This window comes from Lactuca virosa, chromosome 5 (genome assembly GCF_052849685.1).
Source record: "Lactuca virosa cultivar CGN04683 chromosome 5, Lactuca_virosa_CGN04683_v6, whole genome shotgun sequence".
NCBI classification, from domain to species: Eukaryota; Viridiplantae; Streptophyta; class Magnoliopsida; order Asterales; family Asteraceae; genus Lactuca; species Lactuca virosa.
Genome location: NC_136430.1, coordinates 405334800 through 405357499, shown reverse-complemented (window position 1 = coordinate 405357499; position 22700 = coordinate 405334800). Strand labels below are relative to the sequence as shown.

The following is a 22700-nucleotide window of genomic DNA, read 5'->3' as shown; positions in this document are numbered from 1 at the left end:
CCGAGGGCTACCAAGATGTACAGAGACCTGAGTTTGAGTTACTGGTGGCCATGTATGAAGCGAGAAATCGCTTGGTATGTCGAGAGGTGCTTGACCTGCAGGATGGTCAAGGCCGAACATCAGAGGCCGCATGGTAAGCTGCAACCTCTAGAGATTCCCATGTGGAAATAGGAATAGATCACGATAGATTTCATTACCAAGTTGGCGAGGACGACGAAGGGATTTGATGCTATATGGGTCATCGTGGATCGATTGACCAAGAGCGCCCATTTCTTGGCTATTCGGGAGAGTTCGTCGGCCGAGAAGTTGGCCGACATGTACGTTCGCGAGATCGTGTCTCGCCATGGGGTTCCCGTCTCCATTGTCTCCGACCGAGATGTTAGGTTTACCTCCCGTTTCTGGCAGAAGTTCCACGAGGAACTGGGCACGCGGCTGCACTTTAGCATAACATTTCATCCGCAAACTGACGGTCAGAGCGAGCGGACCATTCAGACCCTCGAGGATATGTTGAGGGCATACGTCATTGACTTCGGTGGGAGTTGGGATTCCCACCTACGGCTTGCGGAGTTTGCCTACAACAACAACTATCATTCCAGCATTGGTGCCCCGCCTTTCGAGCTGTTGTATGGACGGAGACGTCGCACCCCAGTTTGTTGGGGTGAGGTGGGACACAGGGTGATGGGACGGACGGAAGTAGTCTTGCAGACTACTGAGAAGATTCAGCAGATTAGGCAGCGATTGCAGACCGCTCAGAGTCGGCAGAAGAGTTACGCCGACAGACGCCGATCTGAGCTAGAATTTCAGGTGGGTGATATGGTTCTCCTGAAGGTCTCACCCTGGAAGGGTGTGATCCGCTTCAGGAAGAGGGGGAAATTGGGTCCCCGTTACATTGGGCCGTTCAGGATCATTGCCAGGGTTGGCAAGGTGGTTTATAGGCTAGAGCTACTGGAGGAGATTAGTCGGATCCACAACACTTTCCACATTTCGCAGTTGCGAAAGTGCATTATGGATCAGGAGGCAGTGGTGTCGTTGGATGATATTCAGGTCGATGAACGCCTGAATTATGTGGAGAGGCATGTGGCCATACTGGAGAGGAAGACGAAAGTTCTGAGGAACAAGGAGGTACCTTTGGTGAAGGTACAGTGGGAGCATCGTAAGGGGGCCGAGTGGACGTGGGAACCAGAGGCAGAGATGCGGGAGCACTATCCGGAATTGTTCGTCGCGGCAGACTTCGAGGACGAAGTCTAGTTCAAGTGGGGGAGAATTGTAACGCCCCGATTCTCAGGTATTGATTTAAATAAGAATTTCTTTGATTTCAAGGTCTACTCGATGAGTTGGTTGCCCTACTCGTCGAGTAGCAGCGGGTTGGTCCACGTAATTTAGTGACCTACTCGCCGAGTCCAAGAAGGGACTCGACGAGTAGGAGCTGGCAGATGAAACCCTAAATCCCGGGGTTTTGCACCTTATTTAAAGAATCATGAGCTTCCTTCAGCCTCTTTACAGTCCCTTGAGAGCTCAGCAAAACCCCAATACGTGTGTGTGTGTACTCCATTGTGTTTTAAGCTTTGGAAGAGGATTCTTGGGGAGAAGAGCTTAGGGAAAACAAGGGGATTGAAGTAAGGAACTCGTGGGAATCAAGATCTACTTCAGTGGGCATATTTTGGGAAGGTATTAAGCTGTTATCCTAACCCCCTTTTCATTCTAGATCTATTTTGGGTGGATTTTAGGGCTTTTCTAGCTTATTAGGAAGCCTTTCTTATGTTTGAGCTAAGATCTGAGGTTGCAACCTCAGATCTGAACTCTCTTGGGTCTCTAAGCCCATAAAGTTTCCAGATTTTGCAAGAATGAGACTCTCCTAAGGTGTAAAGCTCCATTAGAAGCTTAGATTGGTCATTTAGAGTCTCTAGGGCCTTGCATGCATGTAAAGTTTGCAACTTTACGTGATAAACATGCCTTAGAAGCTTGGATCTTCAATATGGAGCCGTTGCATGGCTTAAAAAGTACCTGTATGGATGAAGGTCTGAAGAGACTCGGCGAGTTGCATAATCAACTCGACGAGCCACATGAAGATGGTCATTTACTCGACGAGTTGGATGAACAACTCGGCGAGTGCGATGAAGATTGCCTTGGACTCGGCGAGTCAGTCGAATGACTCGGCGAGTCGGCTAGGGTTTTCCCAACCTTTGGACACGTATGAACGTGTCGAGTTGTAAGGGGAAAAATCGACGAGTTGGCCAAGGGGTTTGCGGCCACTGACACTAGAAACTCGACGAGTCACTCAAATGACTCGGCGAGTTGGCAAATTATGTCAGGAACTCGGCGAGTAGCTGAGGGTACTCGACGGGTTGAGGTCAACATGGACTGTTGACCTTGATAGTTGACTTTGATCTTGACCAAGGGTTGACCAGTTGACTTCTGGGGGTATTTTGGTAAATTGAATATTGATAGCAAAGGACATTGGTGAATATAGGTGTTGGAGTTGGAGCTACTTTTGGAAGAGTTTGACACTACCTTCCGAGCTACTTGCGAGGTGAGTTATCCTCACTATATCAATAGGGTCTAAGGCACCAATGCCGACCCTTTATATATTTGTATCTGGTTTATGGTATGACATAATTGTTGATTACATCCTGGTAGTTAGGATGGTGGTATGCTTATTCCTAGTGACCTGGTTAGGTCCGTTTCCTGGTTATAGGATGATGCTATGTTAGTGATCTGTTAGATCGGTTTGACTGTTATATGATATGAGCTAGCGTATGATATTATGTGCACATGTTGTTTGATTAGGGGTTGGGTTGAGGCGGACCTGCTTTGTGTTGAAGGCCAACATACCCAGGGCGGTCCGGATAGACTACAGGCCCAGGAGGGCATGTCAGTCAGACCGAAGGCCAGACGAGCGGTCCGGATAGGCTGTAGGCCCTGCAAGGCGGTCCAGACGTGCCGAAGTCTCGAAAAGCGATCCAGATGGGCTGAAGGCCTGCGAGGCGGTCCAGTCAGGCTGAAGGCTCATTATTCATGCTGATGGTTTATATGTTATGATTATGATTGCATGGCATTGGTATTTTGGGGGTAACTCACTGAGCCTTCGAGCTTACATTTATCGATTATTGTTTCAGGTACTTCTGATGATCGCGGGAAGGCAAAGGCGTGATCGTACCGCTCCTCAAATTTCATGATTTTATGACTTGATTCTGGGATACTCTGACAATATGCTATTTTGAAAACAAGTTTGTAATAATCATATGTTTTAAATGTTTTGAAAAAGTTTTAATTTGGCATGAAATTTTCGGGTGTTTCAGGTTGGCTGTTCTGTTGCTGAGGTGGCGGTTAAGCTTCTAATGAGTAGTTCAGTTGAGTCTCTTCACTGTACTCGTGGGTCGAAAGCACCAATGCCGACCCACTGGATTATGTTTATAGGATGATGGTTGTCTTTGTGACACTTGCTGATATGTTTGTATGTGCTTGTTGTCTTTGTGACTCATGCTTATATGTTTGTATGCTTATGTATGTGGGGTGAAACGGAGCCAGGGGTTGATACAGACTCGACATAGATACAAGATATTATATAGAGTCATTATGGACTCGGGGTTGATATGGACCCGACACAGCTACAAGCTATTACATAAAGTCATTATGGACTCGAGGTTGATATGGACCCGACGCAGCCACGTGTTGTTATATTTGTATATATGTTGTATCTGGTATTTTGGGGAACTCATTAAGCTTTGTGCTTACGGGTTTGTTGTTTAAACATTTTCAGGTACTTCCAGTTTTAAAAAGAAGAGCCCGACTTGATCGCACTGCATCCCCTGAATATTTATTCCGCAATGATTATTTATGATTTTACTCTGATATTTTGAGAATACTTTTACTCTAATCGTCTTTTGGGATAATGTATGAATGGTTTTGACTTATTTAAAATGAAAATTTTACTCAGTATTTTTGGGACGTTACAAGTTGGTATCAGAGCCTTGGTTTGAGGCATTCGGGCACACTCACGGGTGTGTCTGAACTCAAACTGAGGAGTTAATAAAATATTTTAAAAGAAAATGAGTTTTCCAAAAAGGTTTTTTTAGAAAAAGGGGTGCGATGCATGCGATCAACCGATCTCAAGTAAGTATTTCCCAAAGTTATTGTTTGTGCATCTACATGGGATTCTTGATGTTAGAGGCGATTATGGTTGGGAGGTTCCGAGGCCTCCATCTGAGATTTGGAATCTCTTTGAGTTTGCTTGGTCTTTATTTGGAAGATAACCTTGCATAGTATTATACATTCCAAGGGTCAGGAATGCTATGGATTTGGGTGAGCCAATTTAAGTTTTGGTCGGTTTGCAATGTCAGTTGGTGGTAGTTCGAACCCTAAGTGGGGGAGAACTAGGTAATCTGCATGAAAGATCATCGATCTGTTTGGACAGCTGGTTTCAGAATAAGGGGTCACAAGAATCTGCGGTTCGGGTATGCGAGGCTTTGTTTCAAGATTTGGTTAAGTCGGGGGGGGGGGGGGGGGTGCATAGTAAGTTGCCATCAGATGTATGAGCTCAGGAATGCATGAGTGTTTTTGCGACAAGAATTCTTTGGTCAGGGAGCTCGTTGTAGCCAATGGTTCCTTTCGGGAATGCCAATATATAGATCGAGAGGCGTTTGGGTCGCTCAAGTTGAGAATCGGTTGTTGAGGGGTTTGTCATCTCGTTGTGTATATTAATATCTATAGTCTAGGCTGGGCAGTTGTTGATCGGTAAATCAGCTTCAGAGTTCGGTATGTATAGCTCTACATGGGTTTTGTTCAGCATTGAATTAGATCATTAGATTACTTGTCAATGCATTCTCAATCATTGGTCATTTCGTTCATCGTTAATAGCCGAGGTTCCTCGAAAGTTTCGAGCTTTATCAGTTGAAGTTCAATGGATGTGTCAATCTATCGTCAAAATCTGTACATTGTATATTTTGATTTCTGGTTTTGGGTACCCTCAGTTGTTGGTTATGGAAGTATTGTTCATAGCGGACTTAAGTTTGGCAGATGCCCTTGGTTATTGGAAGTTCGGATGTCGAGGCATGGTAGTTTAGTCTTTCAGGCGTGGCTTTGGGTTTGCGTAGAATTCAATTTTGGAAGGTCGCAACGGAAGGGTTGCTATTTTGGATTAATCCGACCAGAGTCTGACAACATTTCTATTGGCTCTGGAAGTTTTTTCGAGCTATATGCGTATTGGTAGGATCTGTTCGGTTTCAATCAAGTTATAGGATCTTAGTCTTCGACCATTCATGAGGGTGTTTCTATTAGCGGTCGAGGTTTGTCATTTCGGTTAGACCTACTGGTACCACGCTCGATGGGTAAGGGTTGTGAAGAATGAGTGCAGTAGATCTAGGGTTGATTATGTGCTTTCCCTTGGGGATACACATAGGTTAAATAAGATAGCATGATATCACGTGGATCGAGTTATTAGCATGGTTCTTAATTGGTTTGTAGCCCTTAAATTGGAACAAGAGTGCAACCGCCTATCTCATCCTCTGGTTGTGTGGGACCATGTTTTCGCACAAATTTGCATTGGTTGCCGCCTGTGCTGTGAAAGGAATTGTGCGTGATAGAAGGGTATGACCCGTATTCGTGTTTGGTTAACACTGAGAGGGATGTTGATTGGGTTCTTGCAAGTCAGTGGATTGATGATTAGGTATCTTTTATCCCATGTGGTGCCGATCGTGATAGGCGTAGTACCGTGGTCCTATCGTTTTAGTGGTTAGAAGGTGTCACGATGTATCGTGAACCAGTGGTTGTATGATTTTAATGGGCGAGACCTAGTAGTCGTTTGAATGAGACTCTTAGGTCTCAAAGCGTTTGTCATATTGGCATGTTTAGGTATTAGTACATTGTTGGGTGTCGGGAGACACAGTGACCAACTAGTTTAGATCTTAAGGATAGTAGCAGTATGTTTTGGTGGATGGGTTAGTTATGCATCGAAAGTTGCTTGATGAAGGTTTGCAATTAGGGATCCCGTTTTCTTGAGGATGGTTTATTATGGGTTTGGTTACCAATGTTGGGTATTAGTTCTGAAATCTCGAGTCATGAGGTTCGTTGTAAATGTATTGAGTGGTTTGTCAGGTGAATGTGAGCTGATAAGGGATTCGAATGCAACGTGAAATTCTTGGATGAACCATCATTATGCTCGTGGGAGCAGTGGGATGGTGATGAATTGTCAGGAAGTCAAGCGTATATATATAAGGTTTTTGGGCACAACTTCCGGATTTGAAATTGTGGAGATTAACGATCAGGATGTTTTAAGTTTTCTTTCAGCATGAATTAGTGGTGTTCCTGGTCAGGAAACTAGGGGTAGGTGTGACGAATGGATGATCATCAGTATGAGGTTATGGTTTCTGAAGTTTTAACTGATGAGTTCTCAGTTTTGGGAAGTGTTTTTTAGTACTCAGACTTTGATATGGGTATCGTCTTCGAGTTGGTCAATGTTTTTTAGGTACAATTTCATACCTAGAGACATTTCCTGCAAAGTAAAATATTATTCATAAGTTGAAATAGTGATGGATAATCAAATATTTGAAAATGTAGCTAAAATATTATGTCAAGATGAATAACATCGTAGTTTGTGTTTTTCCCTTAAAAAGAATAACTATTCTTTATCTTTTTCTTTGTTTATTCATTTCTTTGACTTACTATACTTATATGCATGTCCACACATGATGAGTACTACAAAAAGTTAGAAGAGAAGAATAAAATTGAACTCCAAACTAAAGTAATAGAACTATCCAAAATAGGAATGAACCAACCCATTCATTTTTGTTGGTATGATTCTGTGAATGATGTTTAGTAATTAGCTGATGGGAGAAATATTCACAAATGTCGCAGAAGAAAAATCAATCAAACCGATATCAGAACTTTAGTGTCTTCTACCTTAACGATGCAAGAAATTCAGTGGTGAACAATGGTAAAATAATGGAATTGCTGTCGTATATAAAGAAGGGGGTAATTGGGTCGACTTTCATATAACTTTGTTCTGATTTAAGAGGGCGAAATATTACAATTATTTATAATTTAAATTCCTAAAGTTCTGGAATTTACGGCTAATTTATTGGGTTATTGTGTTTTTAATTTAGTATAAATAGAAAACAATCACTTTCCTGCTATTGTTTAGCTGGAAGTGTAATGGAGGAAATGGATATTACTATACCTGATTGAAAAGCAGATCAATTTCATTAATCACTATATCTGATTTTGCAAAGTGCATCATAAATTTTGCAGGGATGGGACTTATGTCCAATTTTAAAATTTTAAAATCACACACTAAAGCAGACTACTTTAGTACTCATTTATTGATTAGGGCAAAAATGGAAATTCACTTAAACAAATGAGCTAGAAAAATCGATAGGGGTAGGCTGAGTGATTACCACTTGGCACTTTAGTATTCATTTATTAGATTATGGGATATATAAAATATAAAAGATTATGAAAGTATAATGGTGAAAATGTACCAAATATAACTTTGGGGTAGGTTACTTGGTGATTTGATTATTTATTTTTCAAAGAATGAGTTTGACACCTTTAGAAAAAAAATTAATTTCAAATTTCAAAGAAGACAGATGTTGTACGATTTTGTGATGACAATAAATAAGAGTCAAACTAAGGTAGGGCAATTACTGTTAGAAAGTTGGTTTGTTTATTTTGCAAACCCGTGTTTATACGCTGACAATTATATATTGCATTATCTAATGTTAAAAAAAAAAAAAAAAAAAAAAGTCTTAACTTACCAGCCATAATTTTCGGAAAAAAAAAAAAAAAAAAAAAAAAAACTCTTCAGGATGGAAATTGAGAAAAGAAGAATCGATGGTTTTTAATTCGAGATTGGATGTGATTAAATTCAAGATATTGGATATAATCAAATTCAAGATTATGTGCTACAATCTTTAATTTATGCTCGAAATGTTCATAACGAGCTTCATCAATCCTCTATGATTTCCCACGTATTTTGTATATCTTCACAGCCATAATTTTAGCCCAAAAAAACCCTTCACGATGGAAATTGAGAAAGAAGAATCATGATTTTTAATTGGAGATTGGATATGATTAAATTCAAGATATTGTACTACGGATTTTTCTGTTATAATGGTTCTATAAAGATTCAATGGCTTGATATGCTACATAAAGAGTTTCTGGTCGAAGGGTTCGTACCTAAATTTAGCAATCAGCCACAATTTCATCTTTGTTTTGCTCTGGAGTTAGGAATTTTGGAGTTATGGAGTATCAAAGTGAATCAGAACCTCATCCAGACTCAATACGTAAGTAATGTTTGATAATCTTCTTGGTTTTCATTTATGGTGATTCTGGACAGTAGTGCTTGATATTAGTGGTTTAAGTCTTTTATGATTCAAATGTTGTCAAGTGTTTATGGTTGTGACTTTAGAGTTGTAATAAAAACTAGGTAACATAATGATTATGCTGGTAGAAATGATTCAGGTGTTACCAATACCTTTCTGTCAAATGAATTCTGATAAATATGCTTCTATTTAACTAATTCTGATTACTGATTCAAATCTGGTATATGATTCAACTCAGTGATTCGTGTCATAGATTCAACCAAAAACATTGTATTTTTATAATCTGCAACGGACATGATTCAATTCAGTGATTCATGTCAAAATTCATCATATTTTATCTTTAATTCAATTTCAGGGAAACGGAACGAATGCACTAAAGTTATTAACAACAAAGACATTGCCATCAAGATTGATATTGGATCCAATCTATCAAAACCAAGTATAAACCAATGATATTCAATCAATATTCAATGTTTTCTTATAATTGTTTTTATGTGTAAATAATATGTATATGATGATGGTCTTTCATAACAAAGCAGGACAAAGTATACATCAGATATTTATTCTCGAAAGCTTCCAAATGATGATGATGATGATGATTTTGTAAACCCACCACCTGTTACAATTTTGATACAAAAGATTGTGAAAAAGCAAACTAGAAAGGCAAATCCAGGAAAAGTGGAAGATTCCTTTAGATATTTGAACTCCCGGTTCCCTCCGGAACACATTACCAAAACCATGGCTTTGCTGAACAAGGATCAAAGAAGATGTCTACAGTCTATTGGATTTGGATCCGCTCTATCTATACAATTAGAAAAGCTGCCGCTTAGGATATGTTATTGAGTTGTCGACAACTACGACCCAAATAGCAATTCCATATGAGTAAAGGACCAAAGACTTGTAGTGACAAGGGAGAGTGGACACGAGATATATGGGATTCCAATGGGTGACATAGCAATGTCTAACCCTTCTAAAGCAAATTCTAAAAATAAGTTTGTCAAACTTTGGAAATCCCAATTTCCAAAATCAATAAAACGAATATGGCTAACACATGTTGTGGACATGATAGAAAAGGACACATATGCTGGTCCATTTTTTATTATGAATTTTCTTGTACTGTTTGTATCGGTGATCGAGTTTCCATCGATGGGGACTGTCAATCAAGGATTCTTGGAAAATATTACGTGATACAACAAATCTGCACCAATCTAACTGTTTGATATCCACATCATCCGTAATATTTTCCAAGAATCCTTGATTGACAATCCCTATCGATGGAAACTCGATCATCACCGATACAAACAGTACAAGAAAATTCATAATAAAAAATGGACCAGCATTTGTGTCCTTTTCTATCATGTCCACAACATGTGTTAGCCGTATTCGTTTTATTGATTTTGGAAATTGGAATTTCCAAAGTTTGACAAACTTATTTTTAGAATTTGATTTAGAAGGGTTAGACATTGGTATGTCACCCATTGGAATCACATATATCTCGTGTACACTTTCCCTTGTCACTACAAGTCTTTGGTCCTTTACCCAAATGGAATTGCTATTTGGGTCGTAGTTGTCGACAACTCAATAACATATCCTACGCGACAACTTTTCTAATTGTATAGATAGAGCGGATCCAAATCCAATAGACTGTACACATCTTCTTTGATCCTTGTTTAGGAAAGCCATGGTTTTGGTAATGTGTTCCGGAGGGAACCTGGTGTTCAATAGGATAATTAAATGCGATGACAAGTCTAGTTGTCATTCAATTGATGAAACTCTATCATTGTGAGATGTCACATTAACATTTAGTGCAATCGGAGTTTAATGGCCATTGAATTCTTCAATGGAAGAATGTTTTCTAATTCTTAAATATATATACTATAAATTATCTTTTGTAATGTTTTATTAAACTTTATAGTGCTCAATGCATTGTATGAAAAAATTTGATAGAGTTGTATGGAATGTAAAAAGATGATTTGACAATTCATTAAACTCCATGAAGTTCAATGCATTATGGATGTCATTATTAAGAAATGATAGTAATTAGGAGCAATTTAGTGGTATTGAATTTCAAAATCCACACAAAGTTCATAAAACGATGAAGAATCATGGGAGAAATCGAAGCAAAAAGCCATGAATGTTTTTCGGGGTTTATTTTGACCAACTAAGTTGTGCTTTTTATGATTTAAGTTCAAATTAGTTACGCAGTTAGCTTTATGTTATGTGTTTCATGGTCTGGTTTGCTCTATGTCTCTCTTTATGGCAAATAAAAATACGAACTTAAGAAAGAGACCATTTATATATATTTTGTTTTTATTATGTGTCTAATGAGTGTTGACGGGTACACCCAAACTAAAAAATATGGCGCACAAGAGCAAAAACCCCATGGTTTGTTAAATGGTCATAAAACACTTAGGTGCTGTTTGTTTTTCCGAAACAAAAATTCAAAAAGTCTGCGGACCACCTCTGCAAACCCCTGCAGCAGAAGAGGTGGAACAAACGGCTGCAGACTGTAATAAGAAGCGTGTTTGTTTTTGTTAACATCTGCAGACTGCTGCAGACATTAAAAATTTAAAATAAACGTAATATTAAATATACTTCATGGACACTTATTTAAAAAACAACACACGTCGTTCTTAGATTTTTGGAAAAAAAAAAGGGCCGATTGTTTTTTGGGATTGGATTTTTTTAGGTTTAGGTTTGAAGGGGTGGGAAGAGGTACAACAAGTGCTTCCCCAAGAAGCACACGGACAGAGGTTTTAAGCCCCGAAGACTTCCAAAAAACAAACTGCTGTGGGACAAAAAATGTTGCGCGTGTGCTGCGCCGCGCAGCAATAAGAGTTTTGAAGAAGTTTTTAAAAAAAAACAAAGAGCACCTTACTCTCCTAGAAGTTGCAAGTTCGGAGTCCTGATGCCTTATTATTTTTAGTCCCTTTAAAAAATTATTCAAGATTTTGTTAATCACAAAACAGCCCTTGTAGTTACTGGTTTTACAATTTTATCAAGAATTAAACAAATCAAACATTTAGAAATACCTTAATAACCACTCAACAACTTATTTTTATGTATTTTATCTGAATTTTTTGAAAACCTTGAAAATATATTTACTGTTGCCAAATTCATAACTTTCAATTATTTAGTTTAAGGCGTTGGCCTTTTATATTAAAATAATTATATATCATATTTTTATACCATTGTTTCAAAATTGTCCTAAATAAATATGTGTGGGTGTTAGAAGATTGTATTTTGAGGGATCAATACCTTGATATCGAAGGGATTTTAACCCATCGGTATTAGATGTTGTCATTTTTATTTAATGTCGATGGTTCAAGTCCCGTCTGAAATATATGTGAAATTTAAGTAGTTTAATATTAGATTAGATTTATTGTTAAAAAAAATCGGTACATTGATGTATGTAAAATAACGGGATAAAAATAATACGAACGTAATAACTAAAAGAAGAATTAAATTACTAGTTGGCCGAACGAAATATACTAGTATTGAACAAACGCCATGTGTTATCGGATTTTCTAAAATGGTTGCCTTAGGTGAACTTTTTGGTGGATTTAGGGGTGCCGGTAGCATAACAAGCTTCAATTAAGACTTAACGCCTACAATTTCATGTGATTTTTTATGATTGCTTCCATGAAAAGTCTTCATTTATATTATAGTAGGTTAGAGACCCGTGTATTACAAAAGTTGACAACTTAGAAAATCAAAAAGCATTGCTTACATTTTGAAATCACTTTCCAAACAACATTATCAAAGTTACAATGGTTAAAAAGTATGAAATATGACTTTGATAATCTTCATTGTTTGTATTACAAAATTGTACTTTTAAAATCATATGCCTATCTACCCAATAGAATAGACCATATGAATTTTTTTTCCAAAATGATTAAACCCTAATTTGAATAGATCCCTTCTCTCCTTGGCATCTTCCTTAGGTAAATGTTTTTGACTCTCATCCATTTTGAAATCCCTCTCCAAACTCTACACTCTCACAATCGTAACATATCAATATCGTATCCACCACCCAGTCACAACAAGAGCAATCGTCGAGCAGGATGACATTATGGCATCATAACGATGGGGGCATATTTTTCTTGGTGCGTTAAACCTTACCTTTTATACAGTTTAAGGATATAAAAGGCATGAAGCATAAACGATTAAAGACAGGTAGGGCAGAGCTCAAGAAATGAAATAAATTATCGAAAAATGACTCAGTCCTCATTATTTGTATGTGATTCGCTATGCAGTTATCGCGGTAAAAAATTCAATAGCGGTCACATGCCGCTATTTGAAATCGCGGTTATCGCGGTGGTATAGCGGTGATATAGCAGTTTTTTAATATTACATATAATTTATAATTTTATATCATATTTATATAGAATTTATATATTTAAGTATTAATACTATAAGTCTATATAGAATTAATATCATCAAACCTAAAAAGTCATATAAAAACATAACATAATATTCTATTATAGTAATATGGAAACTAGGTAGTGTCAAAGTGTCAAATAGAGTTTAATTGCATTGCACGGGTTCAATCTCGTATTAGTAGGTCGTGGTTGGTTTAAGGAGTTAAGTTCCAAGTTGTAGCCTCATAGGCGTGGGTTGATTTACAAAAAGCATTAGTGGAGTCCGACCATAGCAGCTCAAGTCATCGTGGGTACAGAAAGAGATGAGAAAGAGAGTTGTCGGTAGACGTAGTTGCTTTAAATGCTTTTAATTATGTTAGTTGTTCGGGATTTTTAAAATGAAAGTGTAGTGAGATTATTAAAAATAGTTTTTCATTGAAAAAGTAACCAAATGGCCCAAAATGTGAGTGAAATGGAATAGCGCCCGTAGCACCGCTATAACGGTAATTGAAATAGCGGTAAATAGCGCCGCTAATAGCTGTACCGCTAAATGAAAACGCTAAACTGAAAATAGCGGTTCTTGACCTCCGCAAAACGCTATAGCACCGCTATAGCGCGCAATTGATAGCTTAGGTGATTCACAACATCATTGTTTATAAATCTTCAGATAGCGAGATCCAGTCCATGTATGATAACCAAGTGTGGAACTTGGTTGATCAAGAACCTGGTCGAAAGACTGTAGGTTGCAAATGGATCTTCAAGAACAAGATTGACATGGATGGAAAGGTACACACTTTCAAAGATAGGCTGGTTGCGAAGGGATTTACTCAAACCCTAGAGATTGATTATGATGAGACATTCTCACTAGTAGCTAAGATAGAAATCTATTAGGATAATGTTTGCCATTGATGCTTTCTATGATTATGAGGTATGGAAAATGGATGTTAAAACTATTTCCTAAATAAGAAGTTAACTGAAGACGTCTATATGAGTCAACCAGAAAGTTTTGTACATGCCAAGTATCTTAAAACTTGAGAAATCTATTTATGGATTGAAACATGAATCTCACAGTTGGAATCTTTGCTTCAACAAGAAAGTCAAAAAGTTTGGATTCTCTAGGAGTGGGGATGAGTCATGTGTGTATGTTAAAGCTAGTGGGAGTATAGTACCTTTCTTAGTATTGTATGTTGATGACATACTCCTTACAGGAAACGACATTCCAACCTTGCAAGAAGTGAAATCATGGCTTGTAAGTGTTTCACTATGAAGGATCTAAGGGAAGCGACCTATATTCTTGGGATAAGAATTTTGAGGGACAGAAAGAGACGCCTATTGGTCTTAGCCATAGTACATACTTGGACAAAAATATTTAAGTGTTTCAATATGGAAAACTCCAAGAAATAGGGAAAACATTGTCAAAATTTAAAGAGCCACATACATAATTTAAAGAGCCACATACATAATTTTTTTTCCTTCTATATGAAATGCATTTAAAGAGCCACATACATAATTTTTTTTCCTTCTATATTTTGGAATTCAGTGCATCAGTGTAGGTATCTGGTGATAAAATGCACTTCAAATCTTGAAAGATAATACCTTCAGTGACCAAGGGTGTTTACACATGAGTTCAAACATGAGTTTCTCAAAAGAATATAATATAAAGCACACAAACTTAGAAACAAGAGTAAAATAATCTTTTGGTCCATGAAATAAGGTTCTTGTACCACTTTCGGTCCCTGTTCTAACTAAAGTGACTATTTATGGTCACCAAATATAGCTGATTTTTGCAACTTTGGTCCCAAATGTTTTGTCATTTTACTTGAAACAAGTAAAAAAACGTTTAAAACCTCAAACAAGGAAGTGCATATCATTTCCATGAGGGCATAATCGCCCAACACAACAGCCTTATTTGGGTTCAATGGAACTAAAACTGTACCTTTAAAACATTAACAGAAAAACTAAATAAGTACATAAAAAGCATCAAGTGTTTTATAGTGTTAAGGGTAAAAACTACATAGTAACACTTTGATTCTCAGGGGAATCTTCTTTTCTTTTTATCAACCATAAGTTCTTTATCTGGTTTCCAAAACCTTTTCTTGTTGCAGAGTGATGAATGGAACATGTTAAAGGAATTGGAATTAAGCATAACAATTCATCTCAGAGTAATGTAACGGAACTTGTAGTTTACAGAATATTTTTGAGAAGAACGGAATTGGAATAAAATTTGAAAGTACAATATTTTAATAATAAAAAGCTATAATTGGTAACCGTAACCAAACATGTTCAGTTTTTCAAAGTATAGTGACCTAATAAGAAAAATAATAAAACTACAATGTGTTAATAGGTTTAATTATGAAAGTATAATGTTTTAATGGAAGTTTTAAGAACTTAGCATCTAAATAGCATTCAGTTACAACATACAAACTTAAGAGGCAATATGGAAAGACTTATTCCCTATTAGACATTTTGCATGTATATTAATAATATTAAGTAATAGGCAAAGTACAATTTGGTTTCTTACCAGGGCATCATTGTAAATGTTCATTTAGCTTTTTTTTTTCTTCACTGCAATAAACCACACACACACCTAAGTGAGCAACAATAAGCCTTACTAAATTTACTAAAATACATAAATTTATCATACCCATCATATACTCTGTTATATAATCACACAATAGGTCTCAATTTCACCATGTCATCCAGCAATTTCAAGTTGCACTACATGAATGAAAATACAGTGAAAAGTTTTGCCCCTCATTTAGTCAAAAAGAAACAAGAGTTTTGTCATGATGTAATCATTATCACGAAATTAAATTGGAAAGAGCATTGGATCTTTCATATATGTAATGTGTGCCAATCAGGTTTCCATGGTGTCCACTTGTATAACATATTGTAGCCATAATGCCATAATTGATTGAATTTTGAGAGTAAGAGTCTCAAAACTGAAAAAATATAAATAAATAAATAAATAAATAACTTCAATGTCCTATGTGAAATAATTGGATGTATAATGCTATAATTGGTAAAAAAAACAAGTTTCCTGTTTCAAAATAGAATGTTTTAATAGAATGTATAGTTCTAAAATTGGCTGGATTTTCAGAATACAATGTTTAAAAAGGACAAGAACTGAAAATACAATGACTTAAGAGATTAGGTTTTCAAAGGACAAAGTCTTAATAAGAAAAACAAATGAAAGTAAAATGTTGGATTTCAAAAGTATAATGTTATATTTAAAAGTGTAATGTTATAGATGGTTAGATCATCAAAGTACAATAGCTTTCAGGTCCTCTTTAAAAGAAATAAAAAAAGATAAAAAGTAGATATTCTTAATAGGTTATTTGTTGAAAAAGTAATGCTATAACTAAAGGTATAATGCTAAAATTAAAGTAGAATATCTTAATAAGAAGAAACTATTGAAAGTATAAAACAGAAGTGAAGAAAACTTAGCCTATCAGACAGACATTTTGCATGTATATTATTAAATAATCAACAAAATAAGGTTTGGCTTCTTACCTTGGTATCCGCATCATATAATGGTCAGTCATTAGCTTTTTTTTTCCAGATTTGTAGGTGCTCTCAACTGCTCCAGTTAAGTTATTCTTCTATCAAATAGAGGATTTGTAAGATGATAATAATTGAAATACATAAATGTGGCAGATTATGTGAGCCTAATAACAACCCATGAGGGCAATGTTGTTGTTAGCTAATATTAACAGAAGATTAAAATGAAGTAAGCAAACATGACACATTCAAACCATGACTAGATCCAAGATTTTGACCAGTACATGTGAAAGCAATGGAAGAGAAACTAGAAACACAATAAACATCAGGCCAATTTTATACTTTATAGAAAGCAAAATAGATTTCAATGAAACAAAACCATCTAAACACACCAGACATGACAAAGATAAATAAAGCGCTACACTAAAATTATAACGTTTAACAAAAACCAATCTTTTTAATACCTGATTACAAGAAACCCATAGAAATTTGTCATCATCGTCATAGTTATCAAACAAATATTCGTTGCTACAGTTCTCATTTTTGGACAAAATCTTTAAGATGTTGATATTGTGGCGTTTTAGAGTAGCTAAAGAGAATAAAGACAGTTTTTTACCTTAAAAAGGGCAATTTGGAAAAACAGATGCATACTTACCATAATTTTCAAATGTCATCTTTACTTTTTGCAAGGTTAAGTGAAGATTTTATGCCCTAATTCAAAACTTAAAGCCATAATTTTCTACTTACCTGCAGAAGATTAACTGTTCATTAGAAAATAGTGAAGATTCCAACCATTATCAAAAAAATATTAAAGTATCGAGTAAAAGTATTAGTACAACTTCTAAACTCATAGACTAAGATGACCTACACTTAAAACCAAAGAAAAAATATGTTGGCACCATTACTAAGCTTGGATTTAAAGGAAGACAGAAGAAAATAATGTTTGAATTGTAGAAGTACCCTTCAATACCATATATATAATTATTATGGTTATAAAAGTCTTACAATTGATCAATAAGAGGGTCTGTTACTTCACAAACCTAGACATGAATAAATATGTATTTTTATAATTATAACAGTTGTAACATAAGTTATAAGACTGAATATGATAAAAAAGTTGGAAATCAGTATAAACAAATGGACTGAAATGCATTTAAAGAACCAAAGAACATAAAAATTGTATGTATGTTGCTTTTCACCTTGGTTGCTACTATGTGTGCAGCTGCAGCCAATGAGCATCTATCTGCATTATTAATGAACCGTGAATTCCAAATATTTTGGAATTAAGTGCATCAGTGTAGATATCTGGTGATAAAATGTACTTCAAATCTTGAAAGATAATTTCTCTAGTGACCATGGGTTTCTCAGAAGAACATAATATAAAGCAGACAAACTTAGAAACAAGAGTAAAATACACTTTTGGTCCCTGAATAAAGCAAACTTACAAAATTTGGGTCCTTATCCAAGCATTGTAAGGTGGCTATTTTTGGTCACCGAGTACAGCAGAATTTTGCAACTTTGGTCCCAAATTTTTTGTCATCTTACCTGGAACAAGTAAAAAAAACGTTACAAACCTCAAACAAGGACCAAATTTGAAAAAAATCAGCTACACTCTGGACTAAAAATGTAATATTACTCTAAACAGATAGAAAATCATTCATATACTGTTACTTAAATACTGATATTCGATAATGAAAATTATTTATCAAGTAAAACAAAATTATCTATTAAAGTATTGACAAAAATTGCAATACCTGATCACATTTCTTTCTTGTACAGATCACCACCAGAAAGAATGAGATGGAATCCATACTTCCTTAACATAATTGGTTTGGCTAAAAGGTAAACAATAAGATGATTGTTCAAGCATCACAGCTGGATGAAGAGCTTCCTGCAAAAAAAATGAAGTTTTTTAACAAAATTCTCATATATAATATTTTCATTCACAAAAAAGAATTGAGTATTACCTCTTTATATTGACCACTTGTTCTTAACTTTTCAACCCACCAAAGACTACACCATGTGGCATTCCCTTCCCTGATGTCCCAATTTGCTAAATAAAACTACATTTTTAAACAAGTAAAAGAATTGACTAAATAACAAATATCTTCTGTAAAGAATTGCCAGGCGTACTAAATAAGTGTTAAAGGCATTTTCCATGCAATGTTCATAATCTTTTTTGATTGATTTAACATGAAGTATGCTAATCCCATCATTTCCTAAAGACAATAAATGACCACAAGTTTTAGGAACAGAGGGGTGTTTCTGGAAATACACAAACAGGGTCATAGACTCATAGCTGTAGCTACCTGTACACCAGAATATCATTTCCATGAAGGCATAATCGCCCATCACAACATCCTTTAAACATTAACAGAGTAACTAAAAAAGAACATAAAAAGCATGAAGTATTTTACAGTGTTAACGGTAAAAATTACATGTTAACACTTTGATTCTTGAGGGGGGGTCTTCTTTATCTGGTTTCCAAAACCTGTTCTTGTTGTAGATTAATGAATGGAATTTGTTAAAGGAATTGGAATTAAGCATAAGAACTCATCACAGAGTAATGTAAGGGAACTTGTGGTTCACAAAATATTTTTGAGAAGAATGGAATTTGTGAAAGGAATTGAAATAAATTTTGAAAGTACAATAACTTAATAATAAAAACTTAGAAGTTATAATGCTATAATTAGTAACCTAAACCAAACATGTTCAGTTTTTCAAAGTACAGTGACCTAATAAGAAAAATAATAAAATTACAATGTCTTAATAGGTTTGATTATCACAGTATGATGTTTTAATGGAAGTTTTTATACCTTAGCTTCTAAATAGCATTCAAATTTATGAGGCAATATGGAAAGACTTATTCCCTATTATACATTTTGCATATATATTAATATGAAGTAATAGGCAAAGTACAATTTGGTTTCTTACCATGGCATCATTGTAAATGTTCATTTAGCTTCTTCTTTTTTTCCTTCCAGATTTCTGGTTGCTCTTGACTGCTCCAGTATTGCTCTAGTTTCTCTCAGACCATCAGATAACTTCACTGCAATAACCACACACCTAAGTGAGCAACAATAAGCCTTACTAAATTTACTAAAATACATAAATTTATCATACCTATAATATACTTTGTTATATAATCACACAATAGGTCTCAATTCTGCCATGTCATCCAAAAATTTCAAGTTGTCCTACATGAACGAAATTACAGTGAAAAGTATTAAGTAAAAAAGAAACAACAGTTTTGTCATGAAGTAATCAAGTACAATAAAGAAATCATATCATGAAATTAATTTGGAAAGAGCATTAGACCTTTCATATATGTGATGTGTGCCAATCAGGTTTCCATGGGAAAGCACCTTTGGTGTTCACTTGTATAACAGATCATCTAGTTTTGGTGGATGAAAAGGGTGATGGTTGTTACTTTCCTAAATTCATAGAGCAAATAAATCAGTAACCAAAAGGGAAGATCTGTTACTTAATAGGAAAGCTTTATAATACGTTTTGAATGTTGTAAACATCTAAACATAAAAAACTATACAAGCTATGCATCTCTTAGGTGGACCTCTTTGTTACAATTCAAAAAATAAACAGAAAAAAACTACAACATGAGTTGGGGAGAGAGTCTCCCACTCTTCTATATTTTTCTGTAGCAATGACAATCTAAAATTGTTTCAGATATGCAAATTACACTTCTAATTCTAATTGAATTGGAAATACAAACAATAAGTTATCTCTTCCTAATAGACTTTCTACTAGCTCAATAAGTTGTTTAATATTTTAATTTGGCTTCTGATTATTTACTTCTCTCTGCATAATTTCACCATAAAAAACAAAGCAAAACAACTCTTTAACTTAGTTAAGACATTTCATCAAACACCTAAAGTGCACAGAAAAACAATCTGCAACTAAACAATACTTTTTTGGGTTTCAAAACTATTTAAGTTTTACTGACAGTACATCACGACTTTCTTGACCAAATCATCTCTGTCTGATGGATGATCTAGTTTTGATTGGGTGACCTAATTCAAAAGACCAACAAAACAAAAAATAAATGGAGGAGAAAGAGCAAGAAACCTAGATAGGTTGTATGTGTTAATTACGATTTAAGGTAGCAAGTATACTTATGTCATTAATTTATCTTTGATATAGTTCAAGTAGATCCTTGGGTGTTGGTGTTTACATGTCAAACAAAGTAAAGTGTCACATAATCCTTTCCTAAAATTGCTAAAGGTCTTGTAGTTTTTTATATTGTGATTCATGCTCAGCTACCTGAGCTATTATGACCAGTTAATCATAGGCAATAGTATCACCATGTGGGTGTTTGCTAAAATTGATTCAGCCAAATTCCTAATGTTCTTATCACATTTTCAGCCTCCAAATTCCCAATCAAAAAACATATATAATCTTACGTGGTGTAAATAACCACCAAGAGTAAATCCGGTAGGTTATTACTCATGTGGGGTTGCTTGATTTTTAATACTAAATATTAAAAATCATATCTAAAATGCCAAAAAGTGAGATCCGTACCTGAAATTGGTGTACAAATTGAAATCAATTGAAGGTTAGTACGTGATTTGAAATTGGTGTACATATTGAAGTCCGATCAGTGAGGGTGAAATTACCATAGATTTAGCCTAAAACGCTACCTGGAGATCAGAAGAGAAGATGTGTACTCTTTTTGTCTTGATTGATGACAGTGAAACAAAACGACATCGCAACCAGACGTCATACACCTACAATGCATAAGGTACAACCCAACAGCATGATGAATCCAGTAGTGACGAGAGACGCGAAGAATCTTGGCCTATATGAAAATACCAAACAAAAATCAATAACACACAAAAATAAAAAACGAAAATACACATAAAAGAATCAAGAACGTTACCTAAGAGACGAAGAGGGAAACACAGAGGATTCTCGAACGCCGGAGAATGAAAGAGAAAGGAAACGTTGGTCTCGGTGGAAGAAAAGGAAAATAAGCAGTGTGAAAGATATCCCCTCAAAATAAAACCCTTTTCTTCTTCAAATAAACTTGTCTCCAGCGGCGCTTGGAGAGCAGCGAGATGAGTGAAAAGTGAATGAAAAGGAGAAGAATGAAAACTTACGACGATCTTGATGATTTCTTCAGATTATAGAGATGGTTGTGAGTGTCCGGCCGGGGATGGGGGTGCTTGAGTCTTCGAGGAGCGGAGTTACAGAGATAGCGATTAGCCTCTTCGGCGGGATGAGTGACGAATGGAAGAGCGAAGAAGGTGGTAATATTAAGCGCCAATACACCGACTCAAACCTTTTGACTTCCCACTTCCAACGGTTCTTTTATAAAACCAAATGTTTCCAAAATTAAAACTTTTCTAAATTACATTTTTAAAACCAACATATTAAATCATTTATTTATTTATTTATAAAACAACTTAAATATATTGATTTGTTTAATTCTATTGTTTATAAAAAAGAAAGTAAACTTATTAATATGTTTATTTATGGGGTAATCGGATAAAAAACATTAAGTTTATATAAAATTTCAATTTTGACATTGTATTATTTTTTTACAATTAATATACTAACTTTAAAAAAAAGTAATTTTGACATTATATTTTTCAATTTTTTTCAATGTTGACTATTTGATCGGTCAACCTAGTGAGCAAGGTAGCTAACTACTGAAGTGGCATGATGAAATGTCAATCTTTGATGATGTGACGTTGACATGGGATGATGACATAATATTTTTTTGGTGACACTATTTTCTAGATGTTAAAGATGAAAAATTAAATAAAATGTAGTGACTTATTTGAAAAAGAAACACAATGTCAAAATCAAACTTTTTTCTAAAAACTTAATGTCTTTTGTGCAGTTTGTCCTTATTATAACATAATAATCAAAAGACTTGTTGGATGGTTGGATACCCTTTATGGGCAAGCTTTTAGAGCAAAACAACATAACAAAATTAGCGTCTACATATGTAGTGCTATAAAGTTAGTGGACAAAATGAATTCAATGCATTGTACTCTGTGTGTCTGTTCATTAAACTCTAAAGAACTCAATGCATTGCAAATACCCTAAACATAGTGAAAAAAATGAAAGATTATATGCAAATAAGTGTTGCTTTGAGCTGCGAATTTCGTAACAAGCTGAATATTAAGACAAGAAGTTCTAGTGATCACCATTTAAGGCTACAAAACCTAGAACCGAGGTCTGCCTCCTTTCTCTCGTCTGGATCTCAATCTCAATCTCCCTCCTCCGCACAAAAGATTGTAGCTCGAAGAGAGAACTATACCTCTCGGTCGACACAAACTCGTGGATCTTCGTCTTGATCATGCTCAAGTAATGGAACATATGAACCTAGTCCGAAGCAACATACTCATGGCAAAAAAGAGCTCTCTCCGTGAACATCTTGGTGATCTTTGTCACCGACTCTGTCGTCTGCTTCAGCAACAGATACTCGTTGGCTAACCTTTCCCTCTCAACTAGGGGAACATACTTACTGCAGAACATCTCATACAAATGCTCCCAA

At 35.6% G+C, this 22700-nt stretch overlaps 2 long non-coding RNA genes across 8 annotated transcripts; one reads left to right on the top strand and one right to left on the bottom strand.

Annotated features, from left to right (window-relative positions):
- The first annotated feature begins 7816 nt into the window (after positions 1-7816).
- LOC145117154 (uncharacterized) lies at positions 7817-9516 on the top strand. 2 transcript variants are annotated; one of them, XR_013712526.1, is made up of 3 exons: positions 7817-8279; positions 8674-8757; positions 8858-9516. It is a non-coding gene; the product is annotated as an uncharacterized LOC145117154 (long non-coding RNA). The 2 variants fall into 2 exon arrangements; XR_013712527.1 differs by having other exon boundaries at positions 8855-9516.
- Positions 9517-15295: 5779 nt separating this feature from the next.
- LOC145116190 (uncharacterized) lies at positions 15296-20948 on the bottom strand. 6 transcript variants are annotated; one of them, XR_013711913.1, is made up of 11 exons: positions 20717-20827; positions 19499-19614; positions 19304-19377; positions 19115-19229; positions 18148-18243; positions 17935-18071; positions 17626-17725; positions 17380-17423; positions 16836-16927; positions 16193-16281; positions 15296-15621 (listed from the first exon to the last, which is right to left on the bottom strand). It is a non-coding gene; the product is annotated as an uncharacterized LOC145116190 (long non-coding RNA). The 6 variants fall into 6 exon arrangements; XR_013711911.1 differs by having other exon boundaries at positions 15296-15397; XR_013711910.1 differs by lacking the exon at positions 20717-20827 and adding an exon at positions 20836-20948 and having other exon boundaries at positions 15324-15397.
- Positions 20949-22700: the final 1752 nt, after the last annotated feature.